Below are 16,927 nucleotides of genomic sequence, written 5' to 3'. Positions count from 1 at the left end.
CATGGAGGAACCAGCCACTCCCTGAATGTCTTTGCTATATTTGAAGGAGTATTGTGTATATTTGGTTCTGAGGTTCCCAGTTAGGACAGAGAAAGCAGAAGAATAAATGGTGTGTCAATGAAAGCGAGAGAGAGAGAGAGAGAGGTATAAAAGAAATAATGAGTATTAAAAAAACAAAACAAGCAGAGCCCACCTCTTCTCAAATACACTGTAGCACAGAAGTGGCTTTGGGTGGCAAAGCACTGTCTTGGGTGGATCCTGTACCTACCAGGCCCTCACTGTCCCTGGTAAGGAAGCCAGCCCCTCACACTCCATTGTAAACAGTGGCTGGTCCCTGGACCAAAGGAGTTTTGAAATAAAGTTTTCCATTGTCCTTGTGAAATGGAAGGGAAAAGAAGCAACGCAGTTAACTTCTTATGAAGCTGGAATTGAAATTTCTTTTATTTGTTGACAATGAGAAGGAATATACCTGTCAAAAAGGACTCTTTACATGTGACGGGGCCCAGATTCATAATCAGTCTAGCAGTGGCTGTTTTCAGGTCTCTCACCCAGGCTGCGTTTCAGGGGAAAACTACAGACTGGCCTGCCACGCCTCCTACACTGTATTCTTGCTGCCTGAGCAGACCCTTATAAAGAAGTCCCTGGAGAATGTGCAGCCAGGAAAGGCAGAGGACGGATGGTAGGATCGGGAATCTGGGCTGGAGAGAGGTGTATGGCTACCAGGACTAGAAGGTCAGAAGGAACCTGCACTGCACAAAGTCCGAGTCCCTTGTGGGCAGGCGGAAGGGAGGGCCACAGGGCTGCTCGCAGCGGGGGAATCTAGACCTAAGTCCACGGCCACAAGAGGCTGAGCCCAGAAGGGCGGCCGGAAGAGTTGCCCAAAGGAAGAGAAACTCACAGATGCACGGTTGTTTTGCTTCTGTTTTTATTTGCTAAACCCAGTTCATAAGATATTTCTAATACAAACATTCACCCATGGCTGCAGTGCAGGTGAGGATTTGTGGAGTCTGGAGAGAAGCTGTGGAGGAGAGCGGGTCAAGGAGAGGTGCCTAGGAGTCTGGCACTGAGACATTTCTGACACTCTGGAACTAAGCAGCCATTTTTCTGAGCCAGCCCCTCCCAGCAGCCTCAAGACAGCTGGTGTAGCCACACCCAGACCACGCCCTGAACTGCAGAAAGGAAACAGACTCTAAAGAGCCCTCAGGGACTGAATTGAAAAGGGGTTCAGTCCCCGAAAGTGATACAGCACCTAAGGCCTGTCAGAAACAGTCCCTTGAAAGACTAAGATTGACAGCAGGCAGACAGCCCAAATGGTCAGATTGGTCCAGCCTGCTTGCAGGCAAGGCTGTGGAGACAGACACAGACAGAGGAATGGTGGATCCCTACTTCAAGAGGTGCCCACTACCTAACAGGAAACTCAGAAGTGGCAGACAGAAGGGTGTGGTCTTAAACTAGCCCCCATGCAAACGACACTTCACTTTTTTATCTTTCATTTAAAAAATTGTTTTTGTATTTTTTCTTCATTCTACTTTTTTTATTGCTACTTTATTTTTTCCCCACCCTTTTCTTCCCCACTTCTCCCTCTTTCATCCTGTTTTCCCCTCTCCTATCCCAGATTTACTTTTTTCTTTTTTACCCATTGTTAAAAATTGATCTTATCTGTTTTATTGATGTTATCATCATAGTAGTCCCTGTTGGCTTACCCGTATACCTAATGTTCCCTCCTCTGCTCCAAGTCTACGAACGCTTCTTTCTCTTTCTTCACTAGCAATTTTTTTTAATGCTTGTTTTTCTGATTTCTTGTTCTCTTCTTCTAGTTGTTTAGTTTCACTCAAAAAACTCAAAGGTTAGCCAAGGCCGGTTTGGCTCAATGGATAGAGTGTCGGCTTGGGGACTGAAAGGTCCCGGGTTCGATTCCAGTCAAGGGCATGTACCTTGGTTGCGGGCATATCCCCAGTAGGGGGTGTGCAAGAGGCACCTGGACGATGTCTATCTATCGATGTTTCTAACTCTCTATCTCTCTCCCTTCCTCTCTGTACAAAATCAATAAAATATATTTTTTAAAAATTAAAACTCAAAGGTTAAATCCAATGTCAATAAAATGAGTTCAAAACATCATTATGATTAAAATGTAGTTCAAATGAATATCAAAAATACCTTCACAATGAAATGGGAGCAGCTTCACAGGTTTTAAAATAATCCTTTTAAATTGTAAATTATTTGCAAGCATACACTCAAAAATTAGACAGGAAGCGTTAATCAAGTCTATTTGTTATTAAAAACCTATGTCATTAAAGACTGATGGTTTCATAAATGTTTTTCTTGCTTTAATAATTTTAAGTTATTCTTTAAAAAAAAAAACACAAAGTAGCAATTTGCTTTTATTTCAATAATTTCAGTAAAGTCAGGGTAAAATACCCATGCAAAGTCTAAAACTTTTCATTCTTGTGGTCAAAAAAATTGTATTTTATCTACAAATGGTAATTATATCAGTAATGGCATAAATCTCTATACTTCCCTTCTGATATATTTTAGATTTCAAGTCCACATTTTGTGAAACTACTTACCTGCATCTCTTGCTCCCTAGATAAAATTCAAAATCAGTAGACCTAAAGTCTAATACCAAGATATGAGTGTGATTCCTAAAGGATTAGAAAAATGACCTGGATATCAATAGAGAATTATGGTATTAGAAGGAAATTCTGAAATTTCTTGGCTCAGCAATTCTCAACAGTGTTTCTATTAAGTGCCTTTCAGTAAAAGAGCTATAAAGTCTGGCAAGTTTAGAAGATCCTGAATAATGTTTTTTCCCCTTGGAAATTCACAATCCACATCGGCACATTGAAAGTTCTGAGAAGTCCTACATCAAGGAAACCTCTTTAATGTGGTTCAAAGTTTCTCAAACTTCTTTTAGCATTTAACATTCATGAATTAAATGCACGCTTGGGAACAATTATATAATAGAATCTATTTTATTGCTTAAAAAATTAGGATGAGAGAAACGTTAAGATACAAGTAAATAGTAGCAGTCCAGCCCAGACCCCAGACCCCGAGTCCCAATACCCTTTCTATTATGACATGTTGCCCTTCTTTTACTTCATAAAAACTGTGGAAATTATTATGGAAAGCCTGTTATGAAAATGAAACAGAGAAAACCCAAGTGGATATAAAATATGTTCTTATCAATTTCCATGCCTTCCCAATTAACGTTATCAGAGCGTTAAAAAAAAAACTGCCTGGTTATATAGCTCTTTTAAAAGTACTTAATAGAGCCAAAACCAGTTTGGCTCAGTGGTAGAGCGTCGGTCTGCGGACTGAACGGTTCCAGGTTCGATTCTGTACATTGGTTGGGGGTGTGCAAGAGGCAGCTCGTCGATGTTTCTCTCTCATCTAGCTCTCTATCTCTCTTCCTTCCTCTCTGTAAAAAATCAATAAAATATATTTTTAAAAAGTACTTAATAGAAACTACAATACATAAATAAGGAGGCATGTACACAAATAAGGAAGAAAGGAGGCTTGTAGTTGGGGGAATGGGGAGGTTGGTGTAGGGAAGCTATTTCCTTGGGCTGTTATTTGGAGTATATGTTGTTTGTATGAAAAAATGAGGCAAAGACGTTAGTTTCTGTGCCACACACTGAAGCCCTCTGTATCTAAGGATCAAGTTATAATGACTAATGTGAACTCTCAGAGATTATTTGGAGCAGGTGTCTGACAACTTATTCTTATAATGCAAAATAATACACTATACCATGTAAACTCACCACAAAGCATGTTCCTGCTTATTTAATACTCTTACGGTAATACCCTAAGATGGTGGTTTCATTTAGAAATTTCTTAACCTGAATTTAATAAACATCAAAAAAAAAAAACTTTTAAAAATGTTTTTAAGTAAGTGTTATGTAGTATTGTGTCTATATCAGAACAGAGTTACACACTTCCTATTAATTCGAAATATTGCAAGATGACTCGTTATAGTGTGCCTGCTTTCCATCGGTCCCTTGAGAAGGCTCTTTGTATTGATGGGTTAAGAAAAAGAAAAACAAACATACTTCCAATTATTCTTTTTATTTTGTAGAAACTACAGATAGTTAAGACAGTTTTGGAAAAGCATTTAAGAAATACATCTTCAAATTATCACACATGAAAGTCTTGTAATGATGAGAGATTTTAAGAATAGTCTTCATATTATTAATTAATGAGAGAAGTGGTTAGTGACACATTGTTCAAAAATGTGCAATTTAATATTTGTAACTTCCAGCACTCCCTTTTTGGTCTTATAACTCTTTTTCTTTGTGAGAATACTTTTTTTTTTTTTCACTCGGACTATTTTTAAATTGTAGAGAAAGAATCACTTGTTCAAATTTCTTCATAGACTCATGGTACCTCCTCTGTTTACTTGTGTACAGACATAATCTTGCCCTTGTTCCTTGAAACTTCTGTTGCAAACAGAATTCTCATGGCCTCCATGGCCTCTGCGCCCTAATGTCTCTCCCATGATTATATTAATTACATGGCAAAAGGATTTTTCAGACATAATTAAGGGTGCTAATCAGTGATCTTAAGACAGAGCTGATCTAGGTAGGCCTAACATAATCAGGCAAGCCATATAAAAGCATTCAGTTTTCTCCAGCTGGTAGAAGTGAGAGATGACAAATGTGAGAAGCATTTGACATGCCATTCCTGCCTTTAAAAATGGAGCAGACCCTGTGGTGGGGAACATGAACAGACTCCAGGACTTGAGCTGACAGCAACGAAATGGGAGCCACAGTCCTGCTACCACAAGGACTGCATGCTGCCAAAAACCTGAAGGGGCTTCTTACCACTATTCTTAAAAATAACATGTGGATCTATTATAAAGCAGCCACTTCACCCTCATTTTGAAAACTGATACCTTTCTACAGATGACTGGACTGGGGGAAAGTGAAGGGATGAGAATTGGTAAACTATGGAAATTTAAAATTGTATTGGTGAGATTTTTATCATCTGTGGCTTGTTAAAATATTTGCTTCAAGCATCATATAGAGAATTTTTTCTATCAACTGGTTGCTGGTAACCTAAAATTGGTCTTATTTACATTGGGCCCATAAATACTTTGACTTAGGAGTATTACAAAAACACACACCCAGAATCAGAAGAGTCCAATTAAGCTCGAGTTCAAAACCTAATGCAAATTTACAGTAGTTAAAACAGTGTGGATTGGCACAAGGATATACAAATAGACCAGTGGAACAGAATAGTTAGAAAAAGTCAATGACAGATATCAATGCAAGTCTATAAGGGAATAAATCTTTTTCAATAATTGGTATTGGAACATATAGCTTAATGGAACAAAACAAAACTTGGTCCCTACAAATATGATTTACAAAATTAAATTCTACTCCAACATACATACCCATGAGTGCATGCATCCACCAAAATGTTATAAAAATGTTCATATCAGTATTATACGTAATGGTAACTGGAAGCACAGATGTCCATCAAGAGAAGAACAAAATTAATTACAGACTAGTCTCACAATGAATACTACACGGTAATTTAAAAAAACACCTGATACTTGCAGCAAAATAGATAAATACTATAGACATTATATTAATTTATATAAAATTTAAGATCAGGGATAATGATAGAAGACAGAATAGTAATTACTTTTTGATGGTGGCACTGATTAGAAGGGACATGAGGAAACCTGGAAAAAAGATAATCCTATCTAAAAAGAGTAATATGCAAATCAACTGTCACTCCAACATACAAGATGGCTGCCACCATGTGGACACAAGATGGCCACCACAAGATGGCCAGCAGAGAAGGGAAGTTGGGAGGGACCAGGCCTGCAAGGGAAGGCAGTTATGGGCAATCATGCCAACAGGGGAGGGCAGTTGGAAGGAACCAGGCCTGCAAGGGAGGGCAGTTGGGGGTGACCAGGCCAGCAGAGGAGGGAAGTTGGAGGCACCCAGGCCTGCAGGGAAGAGCAGTGGGGGGGAGGGGAAAATAGAACCCAGGCCTGCAGGGGAGGGCAGTTAGGGGCAATCAGGCTGGCAGGGGAGCAATTAGGCATCAATCAGGCTGGCAGGGGAGTGGTTGGGATGATCAGGCTGGCAGGCAGGCAAGCGAGCAGTTGGGAGCAAGCAGTCCTGGATTGTGAGAGGGCTGTGCCAGACTGGAGAGGGTGTAAGCTGGGCTGAGGAACACCCTCCCTCCCCCATGCACCAATTTCGTGCACTGGGCCTCTAGTGTTCTATAAATGTATATGAATGTTTTCATGGGCCCTATAGAGAACTCTTCTGATTTTTGCAGCAAAGCCAAGGATCAGGATAGTAGGGGGCAGAGAAAGTGGGGGTGGAAGTTTCCTAGAAGATGTGGAAATAACATTTCTATACTAATAGGAATAGTTAAGTAGCAAGGGACAACTGATGATGGAGAGAATGGAGTAATGTCCCTGATCAGGGTGAGAGGGGCTGAGATGTTCTGCCTATATGGAGGAAAGGGAAGCCCTATAATATAAGAAGCCAGAATATATGTAACTGTATAGAATTAGAAGTAAAACCGTGAGTCAGGATAGAGCAAGTAACGTAGAAACATAAAAAGAGAAGCGAAATAATCAAGAAAGTAGCACAGTGAATGGACCAAGGATCTCACAATAGGAGAGTAAGGTAGCAATTGTGGACTGCTCAAATTGTAGTTAGTGAGGTTGTATTTTCCTCCAATGCCGTCCACCCGCACAGGTGCAAGCACTGATTTAACCAGCTTTGCAGCATTGCCACAGAGTAAGTGTAAATTTCATGAGATCACAATTTTTTTAAATTTTTTTTTTTACCAGTTGGAGTATAATTAACACTAGCCTCTTTCTTCTTTTTTCAATATATTTTTATTGATTTCAGAGAGGCAGAGGGAGAGATAGAAACATCAATGATAAGAGAGAATCACTGATTAGCTTCCTCCTGCACACTCCCCGGGGATCGAGCTTGCAACCCAGGCATGTGCCCTTGACAAATCTAACCTGGAACCTTTAGTCCACAGGCAGACACTCTATCCACTGAGCCAAACCAGCTAGGCCAGCGGTCGGCAAACTCATTAGTCAACAGAACCAAATATCAACAGTACGATTGAAATTTCTTTTGAGAGCCAAGTTTTTTAAACTTAAACTTCTAACACCACGTCTTTAAAATAGACTTGCCCAGACCATGGTATTTTGTGAAAGAGCCACATTCAAGGGGCCAAAGAGCCACAAGCGGCTCGCAAGCCGCAGTTTGTCGACCATGGGGCTAGGTCAACACTAGCCTCTTTCCATAGACAAAACTAGGAAATATTCTTAAATATTTTTAATGAGTTCATATTTTTATAATTCATATTTACTAGTACAGGGATCTTTCTGAACTTTTGGTATTATATTTGTATCTATTTTTTCTGGCAGTGAAAATCTTGGATCCTGATGAATTCTGATACTAGTATTGCTATCAGCAATAAAATTAACTAGTGAAGCTTTAAGATTTCTTTGTAGTAATTTTTGTTCTTTACAATAGATCCTGTTAAGGGTATACAGATGGATTATATTCAACATTCATTTGTAATAATTATTTTCTCTGTATGGATACTACCAAATGAAATTAAAAATGGGCTTTTTAATTTTTGGAGTTAAATTTGGATGTTTACATTTTACATGCCTCCTAATTTATTTTTTTTTAATTTTCAAAAACACATTGGTAAAAGAAACTCAGAACTATATAAGGGGTTATACTCAGAGAAGCTTGCTTCCATGCTTCTTCTCTCCACACCCTCTTCATCCCTCTAGGTAACCATTTCTTACTCTGTAAAGGCAAGAATTAAATATTTAACCTTACCTTTGGGGAAGAACTATAATTTATTTCCTGTTGATGAGGGAGAATGCCTCTTTACAAAATAAAAATGTTGGCTAATAAATGTAATTATTTAATTTGAAATTATTTAAGAAATTTAGTTAGAAAAATCTTTCTGCAAATATTAGTTAAATAATTCAGACAAGGATATTAAAACCACTAGGCAAGAAGTTGTTGAAGATGATATTGGCATAAAACCAAAGTATCATCCCACAGATTGCTTACTGCAAGAGAAAAACATATTTTACAACTGAGAGATCTGGCAAGTGGTCAAACTTGCCATTATGTGTTCACTGACGGAATGGCAATATGAAATACACAGTATTAACCATGAAGCACTCTTGCCAAAAAAGTTTAACATGATTCTAGCCAAACCTTAGTTAATGGGACTATTGAAGATAAAAGAACAAATTAAACAATCAGACAAATCCAGAGTGTAGACCATCAGACCAGACAACTGATCTAGTTTCTTCTAATTGGCCATGTCAAGGGGGAAAGTGGCAGAGCTCTTCTAGGTAAAAAGAAACTAAATGAGACTAGATTTTAAAAAGACATATTGACTCGTCTGGTTGAGCATCAACTTAAGAACCAGGAAGTCACCATTTGATTCCGGTCAGGGCGCATGGTTGCTCTGTGACCTTGGTCCCCAGTGAGAAGTGTGCAGGAGGCAGCCAACCAATGATTCTCTCTCATCATAGATGTTTCTATCTCTTTCTTCCTCCCCCTCTCTCTCTGAAGTCAAAAAAAATTTTCCCCTCCAAAAGATAAAAAGACATAATGGTTTACAAATAGTAAGGTATTCACACCAGGCACAAAAAGTTCGACACTGCGATATTAAGCAACTCATTATTCATACATCTGTGTATAAAAAGTAGAAATGACATATGAAATATATTACTAATTCTTTTTTATTTAATCCTTATCCATGGATTTGTTTTACTAATTTTAGAGAGAGAGGAAGGAAGAGAGTGAGAGTGAGAGAAACATCTATCGATTGCCTCCTATATGTGCCATTTCAGTAAGAAATGGCACTGAACCCACAACCTAAGTATGTGCCCTAACTGGGAATCAAACCTGCTACTTTTTGGTGTATGGGATGACGCCCCAACCACACTGGCTAGGATAACTAGTTCTTTACATTGGCAACAAGGCGAACATTGAACACTAGAACTGTAGAGAGTTTTACTTATATAAATCATTTAATAACATTAATTAAAGTTTCAAAAAATTAAAAAAACTTTATTTAAAATTAGCATTAATTATATTTGTATTTTGCCTTTGTTTTAATAAGTTTGATTATTTAAGATAACTATTTTGAAAACAAAAATAATTTAAATTTTTAATTTTCATTTTTATTAAATATATTTAAATATATGTCTGGAATACATTTTTTATAATTCATATTACTGCCAGCAGAAAATTATGAGAAAATTCTTATTATAGGAATATATTGATTTTGCTAGAATGAAGGCAAAACAAATGGGAAAGAATTTGAAAAGGCAAGAAAAGATAAACACAAAGGAAGAGTAGCTAAATATATAAAGAATATAATAAAAACAAGCAGTGTTCCTGATGGAGAGACCTGAACAAAAGAGAAGCATTAATAACAGACATAGATGTCTTTATCACTCACCCAAACTCTGCTGTTCAACACCCAGATATCCTATATAATAAAAGCCTAATATGCTAAGTGTCCAGTCGTCCGTTTAACCAATCCAAGCTTAATCTATAATAATAAAAGGGTAATGTGCTAATTAGACCAGACCTCTTTCCGGACAAAGCCAGGGCCAGAACCAGCTTGGGTCCCCGGTGCCTGCAGGGGGCAGGAGGGAAGCCAGCCCAGGTCCCGGTGCCTGCAGGCAGCCGGAGGGAATCCAGCCTGGGTCCCAGGTACCAGAGGGAAGCCTGTGTAGGCAGCTGGGGGAAGGAAGGCCTACTTTTGCATGAATTTGTGCATCGGGCCTCTAGTATACTAATGATATGCTAAGGCTGTTCAACTGCTCGCTATGACATGCACTGACCACCAGGGGGCAGACAGTCAACCGTCAACCAGTTACTATGACATGCAGTGAACACCAGGGAGTACACTCTGTTAGGTAGGTTAGCTTGCTGCTGGGGTCCAGACAATTGGGACTGCGCGAGACAGGCCAGACACGCCCTAGAGCCCTTGTGTCCCTCCCCAGCCCTGATTATGCATTGGTGGGGGCCTGACGCCTGGCCTGCTCCCTCTAACAATCGGGGACCACTCAGGGGATGTTGGAGAGCCGGTTTTGACCTGATCCCACCCAATGCAGGAGCTGTCCCCTGGTGGTCAGTGCGCACCCATGGAAGGAGCACCGCTCAGCCAGAGCCAGGCTCACTGCCCCCCACAGCAGTGCTAAGGATGTCCAACTGGTGTGGGGAGCGGGACTAAGCCATCAGTTGGACATCCCCTAAGGGCTCCCAAACTGAGGGACCTCTGCCCCTCTACCCACAAGTGCACGAATTTCGTGCACCAGGCCTCTAGTGTTCAATAATTAAATCCAGTTATCTTTAATATTTTGCATTTTGTCATATTAAAACCATAAACGATACCCATTTTTTTTCTACTTCATTGTAAAGAAAATTTACCAAGACCATGGAGTATATTTTAAGTTTGTTAGCTTTATTCGAACATTTCAAATATTTAGACATATTGTATGTGGGTCTTCATTTGAACTCTTGCCTTAGGTCCTATAAACATTAGGGGTGGGCTTGACTACTATTTTAAGTCTCAAGAATAATTAAATAATATCTATAAAAGTTTTCAAAGAGAAAACCCTAAAATCCAATGTTAAACAATTCATATCTATTCAAGTGTCCTTTACATGTACAAAGAAACAAAGAGAGCATGTTAGCTATGCAAAAGGTTGAGACAATTAACCATCCAATAATCCTTCTTGGAAAAGTTTACATAAAGATGTCTACCAACTGACCCACAATAAAGAGCTCAAGATTAGGAGGTTTTGGGGAAGATGGCAGATGGATGCATTCCTATGGCTCAGCTCTCTTAACTCCACTCTAAGCACTATGCACCTCCCCCAAGTATGCAGGCAGAGTGCAAGAGCTACAATACAATGATGTGTGTTTGCTTTGCTAAAGGGAAAAATGTGTGAACAAAAAGCCATGCGTCTGGACATTCACGGAAACACTCCACTAGAGAAAAGGTATCTGTCTGGCTCCCCCAATGCCTTCTAAATTCATATTTCTTGTCTAGTGTATCCATTTATGTCGCAGCCCCTTCTCCAGATTCCTGACCCCGCTCTGCAAAAAAACAGCACTAAACCTCAATAATGCTTAGATCCCTTCAGAGAGTGTGAACTCAGGACTTGCCCTTCAAGGCCATCTGAAACCCTGGGGTCCTAGGAAAGAGCAAGTGCCCTGGGCTGAGGATTAGAGTCAAAGATAGGATTGTGCCAGAGGCTATGACTATTCCTTTTCACATCCCCAGCTGAGGGAGGGGAGGGGGGTGAATGGGAACTGACCCTCATTCCTTCCTGCCCCAGAGCCTGAGAAGCCAAGGAGCAGGTTCTCAGCAGGCTCCAAAACAGAAAAAGCCAGTTCCGCAGAAATAGGGAGTTACACTGCAGGTGGAGCAGCAGGACTTGAGCCTCGCACAAGGGTGAATCCCAGTGGAGACAAAGAAAGAAAAGCAACAAGGCCCCTCAACTAGCAGCCAGAGTGAGGAAGGACAAACAACAGCCAGAACAGAGATGACCTTCTGGATCTAATCAGGGGCAAAGAAGCCACCCTAAACATATAAGGCAAAAGTGCTTCAGGATATCAGATTACAAATCACAACCCAAGGATTTAAATTTTTTAAAATTTACGTAGATAAATCCAAGCAAAGAAGAGTCACTATGTTGACTTCCATTAATTAAGTCAATTCAGAGGCATATTTCAAAACACTGGGCAAGCATGCGGGAGAATGAACTCAAGGGAACAGATGACAACTTACCTGGGCAGATCCACAGCATCTCATAAAAAAAATCACAGGACCATCTCACACCTGTCAGAATGGCTATCAACAACAAATCAACAAATGACAAGTTGCTGGCGAGGATGCAGAGAAAAGGAACTCTTTTGCACTGCTGGTGGGAATGCAGACCGGTGCAGCCACTGTGGAGAACAGTATAGAGTTTCCTCAAAAAACTAAAAATAGAACTCCCATTTGACCCAGTTATCCCACTTTTTGAAAACAGCCTAAGTGCCCACCAGCAGATGAGTGGATTAGAAAACTGTGGTATATCTACACAAGGGAATTCTATGCTGCTGTAAAAAAAAAAAAAAAAAAAAAAAAGGAATTCTTACCATTTGCAACAGCATGGATGGAACTGGAGAGCATTATGCCAAGCGAAATAAGCCAGTCAGAGAAATATAAATATCACATGAGCTCAGTCATTTATGGAATATAATGAACAATATAAACTGATGAACAAAAACAGATCCAAAGACAGAGAAGCATCGATCAGAACATCAAACCCCAAAGGGAAGGTAGGGGAGGGTGGGGGTAAGGGAGAAAGATCAATCAAAGGACTTGTATGCATGTATATAAACCTAACCAATGGACACAGACAACAGAGTAAGGGCCTGAGTGGGGGTAGGGGTAGGGATGGGGGCAATGGCGGGATAAGGACACATATGTAATACCTTAATCAATAAAGAAAATTTAAAAAAAAATCACAGGAGTGCCATGAAATATTGATGAAGGAATGATAATTAAACAAATAAAATTTAGCCGAGACCGGTTTGGCTCAGTGGATAGAGCGTCGGCCTGAGGACTGAAGGGTCCCGGGTTCGATTCCGGTCAAGGGCATGTACCTTGGTTGCGGGCACATCCCCAGTGGGGGGTGTGCAAGAGGCAGCTGATCGATGATTCTCTCTCATCGATGTTTCTAACTCTCTATCCCTCTCTCTTCCTCTCTGTAAAAAATTAATAAAATATATTTTAAAAAAAATAAAAAAATAAAATTTAGTTTTGAGATTAAAGAGGCTGCCCCATCGGAATGGAAAAAATAGCACACCAATAAAAACATATAAACCTCTAGAATGAAAGGAACAAAGAGGAAGAGAATAGGAATCATGGCCCCACCCCACTCCCTCAAAAGATCAGTATTGAATGTTTTGAAAATCTCTAACAATACATAATCCGTTTAGCTTCTTTTTTAATCACATTTGTGGCCTTTGTTGCTAAGATGGTATTCCTTTTCACATCTCAATAGCCTCTGAATATTTCCCTATCTGGGAATATATGTTTTCACTGAGCAAGTAAAGGATATCTTGGATGGGAAATGTACACTTGTATAGTGTATACTGTGGCAGGCACTATTCTAAGTATTTTGGAAGTATTAACTCTTCTTCGTCTTAACAACCCTATGAGGTAGATGCTGTTCATAATCCCTATTTTACAGGTGAGAAATGGACATGCAGAGGTTTAAAAACTTGCCCAAAGTCACAAGCTGATTAGTGGCAAACCTTTTCTTTCTCTAATATCAGCCAATGTGCAATACAACTTTAAAAGCCATAAGCAGAAGAGACATTATATAAAAAACAATTCATGCAGATATGCCATAAATCTGTAAGCACTAACAATATATATATATATATATAGATATATATATATAGATATAGATTTGACTTTTAAAAAATTTGTGGATCAGAAAAAAATACCATAATTCAAATCATTAAATTATATACTCATAAAAGTATTTATAATGTAAAACAAATAGTTATTAGCTCTTAGAAAACAAGAGTAAAAGGCAACTTGACAGAAAAATGGATTAGGACTATAAACATGCAGAAGAGTAAATATTAATAAGCAGCAGAGTAAATACAAATATGAAAATTTTAAAACAATTCTATACAGAGAAATATTAAGTAACTATGACATATCACTTACATCCATCTGATTATCAAGAATTAAGAGCCTCAGTTAACACCTTATCAAACTTTACCAAAGACCTTACTATAGACTATCCCTTTTGACCTTTTTTTTTCTTAATATCTTTATTTTATTGACTTTTTGAGAGAGTGGAGAGAGAGAGAGAGGTGGGGGGGGGGGGGGTCCATTACCTCCCAAATGCACCCCTACCTGAAATTGAACCCGCAACCTTTCGGTGTACAGGACAACATTCCAACCAAATGAGCCACACCAGCCAGGGCCTGACCTTATTTCTTTCCCCTCATCCCTATCACTCCACACAAGTCACACTGTCCAGCTAGTTATTTTCGAACACAGAGTCCTCACTGTCTGAACCATTCTCTCCTTGGATCGTACCATGGCTGTTCTTTCACTCAAATCAGGTCTTTGCCCAAAAGTCAGCTGCTCAGGAATTTGCCCTGATCACCCAGCCTATTATGGAATCCCCTCCAATCTGCTTAAACTATGATAAAGTTTTCCTTTACACCGCCATCAGTTACCTAGTGTAATGGATTGTTTTATGTATATGTTACTTTATTACATTGTATTAATTTTATTGCATCGTATTTGTTCATTGCCTGCCTCCCTTGGAAAATTCTAAACTCCAAGAGGGCAGAAACTTTACATTCCAGTACATGAAATAAGACACATGGCAGAGACACTCAATAAATATTGATTGAACACACACTGAGCAAACACCGACTACTAGTAATGGTACTAATAAAACAGAGCTCTTATACCCTTGTGAAAGATATGTAAATTTATAATAGCAGGTTTAAATTATGTAAAATTATGCATGTGTATGACAACAACCTCTTTAACACAGCAATGAATCACCTGCCCCATAGTCTACTAAATAAAGTTCCAAAATATAAGGATATGTTCTTAAGAAGGATGTCTATAATGGTGATACTAGAAGAGGGGGAAAAACAGAAACAAGAATAAATGCTCATCAATAAGGACAAACTTAAATAAAATGTGGTGCATACACATCACAAACAGTACAGGCTTTCAAGTTGACTTAGGAGGATGTGCACTATGTAGAAAGCAAGAAAGGCTGCCGGGACCGGTTTGGCTCAATGGACAGAGCGTCGGCTTGGGGACTGAAAGGTCCCGGGTTCGACTCCGGTCAAGGGCATGTACCTTGGTTGCGGGCATATCCCCAGTAGGGGGTGTGCAAGAGGCAGCTGATCGATGACTCTATCATCAATGTTTCTAACTCTCTTTCCCTCTCCCTTCCTCTCTGTACAAAATCAATAAAATATATTAAAAAAAAAAAAAAAAAAGGCAAAATTCAGATAAATGTAAATAATGTGAGCCCATTTCCTAAAACTATATTAAGCCTCTGTGCATGCATGCATAAGTAAGTGGAGTGAATGGTGAATAACCAATTATAATACTGTAATGGTTATGTGGGGTGTGGGTATGGTTAGGAAAAAATTCTTTTCAAAATGTCCACATCAAAACACACAAGTTATGTCCCACTCATGTATCATTATACATGTGACAAAGACTGTAGGTTGTCTAACAGACATTTCTTGTCAATCTTTCTTGCTATCAAAGCCCACCTCTCCACAGATGCCGCAACTGCCAGAAACACTCTTTCCCAGCTTCCCTTGCAGTTGAGAAGTGACCATGTAACCTGACCAACGTAAACATTTGCTAGGGCCTCCTAGGAAAGATCTCTTTTCTCCATGAGGAGAGTCGCAAGGAGTACCAGCTTTTTCCTGGCTCCAGCCTTTAACATAGTTATCTGAAGACATTTCCGCTGGAGCTACGAGAGCCACCTTATAACTCTTAATAGGAAGGTTAAGGAAACCACAAGAAGCCCAACCAAAGCCCCAACTCTGCTAAGCTGCTATAAACCCTGTAACTGGCAGCACCCAGCCTTGTTACGTGTTATATACGTAACGAATAAACCTCTACTATTGACATTGCTTTTAGTCAAGTATTTGGGTCCACTGCAGCCCAACATAATGACTAGCCTATGTTTATGTGGATATTTGAAATATATGAAAAGCTGACCATCAAAGTATTAACAGTAGTCCTCATATTTTTATACATTGTTTAAAGTTTTAATAACAAATGTCACTTATAGAGTCAGATAAAAGTAATACAGCTGATATCATTATATTTTAAAATAACGACTTCAGGTTCAGGCAATAAATCGACAAAAGAGATAAATTTAAATGCTGTAACTGTGATTATAAAACAGTGCAAACTGAAGATGTGAAAACAATCCAAGTGCCCATCAGTAGAAAAAAGCTGTGGTACATTTAATAGTATACCATGGAATACTATGCAGCAGTAAAAAAAGAATCTCTTACCCTTTGAGACAGCATGGGGGGACCTGGAAAGTATCATGCAAAGTGAAATAAGTCAGAGACAGACAAGTACATGATCTCACTCATATGTGGATTCTAACAAAATAAACTGATGAACGAAGTGGATCCAGAGACATGGAAATATGAAACAGTGAAAAATCACAGAGGGAAGGTGTGTGGGGGGGTGGGGAGACTAGGGCGGGAGGGAGGAGGGTGTGCAGGAGGCAGCTGATTGATGTGTTCTCTCTCATCGATGTTTCTGGCTCTCTGTCCCTCTCCCTTCCTCTCTGTAAAAAAATCAATAAAAATTTTTAAAAAAAGAATGTTTGAAAACTTAAGATATTCACTACATGAATCAAAAATAAAATAACACATTCCAGAAAGACAAAAGCAAATAGAGAAAAACACTAAGAAAAGTATCAAGCAAGCATTAAAAAAAAAAAAAAACACACACACTAAAAGACAACTTACCTAAGATATAAACTTACAATAAATCTTCTGTATTAAAGACAGATGACCTCAGAAAGAATTTAAAATTACCAAAATTTGTTTCCAACTGACACTGACAGGATAAATTTACCTTCCTTTCTTTCCATAATCATAATGAAATAGCATTGAAGAGGAATAAGAGCTTCTGAAGTGAGATAGCTGACCAAATCAGCATCTTTTCCTTTCTCCTACAAACTGGACAAAAACAATATAGGGAGGTAAACCCTGTGATCTTTCTCATTGAAACAAAGAATAATCCATAGACACCAAAACAAGGTTAAGTTCTGCCCCTGAGACTGTACGGAAGAAACGGAAGCTCAATG

At 39.1% G+C, this 16,927-nt stretch overlaps 1 long non-coding RNA gene across 1 annotated transcript; it reads left to right on the top strand.

Annotated features, from left to right (window-relative positions):
- The first annotated feature begins 3,432 nt into the window (after window positions 1-3,432).
- LOC311628264 lies at window positions 3,433-16,485 on the top strand. The gene is made up of 2 exons (XR_014795990.1): window positions 3,433-14,847; window positions 15,079-16,485. It is a non-coding gene; the product is annotated as an uncharacterized lncRNA (long non-coding RNA).
- Window positions 16,486-16,927: the final 442 nt, after the last annotated feature.

This window comes from Pipistrellus hanaki, assembly GCF_964339955.1.
Source record: "Pipistrellus hanaki genome assembly, chromosome: 1".
Classification (NCBI taxonomy): Eukaryota; Metazoa; Chordata; class Mammalia; order Chiroptera; family Vespertilionidae; genus Pipistrellus; species Pipistrellus hanaki.
The sequence above is the reverse complement of the archived record's forward strand: the minus strand, read 5'-3'. Positions and strand labels throughout refer to the sequence as shown.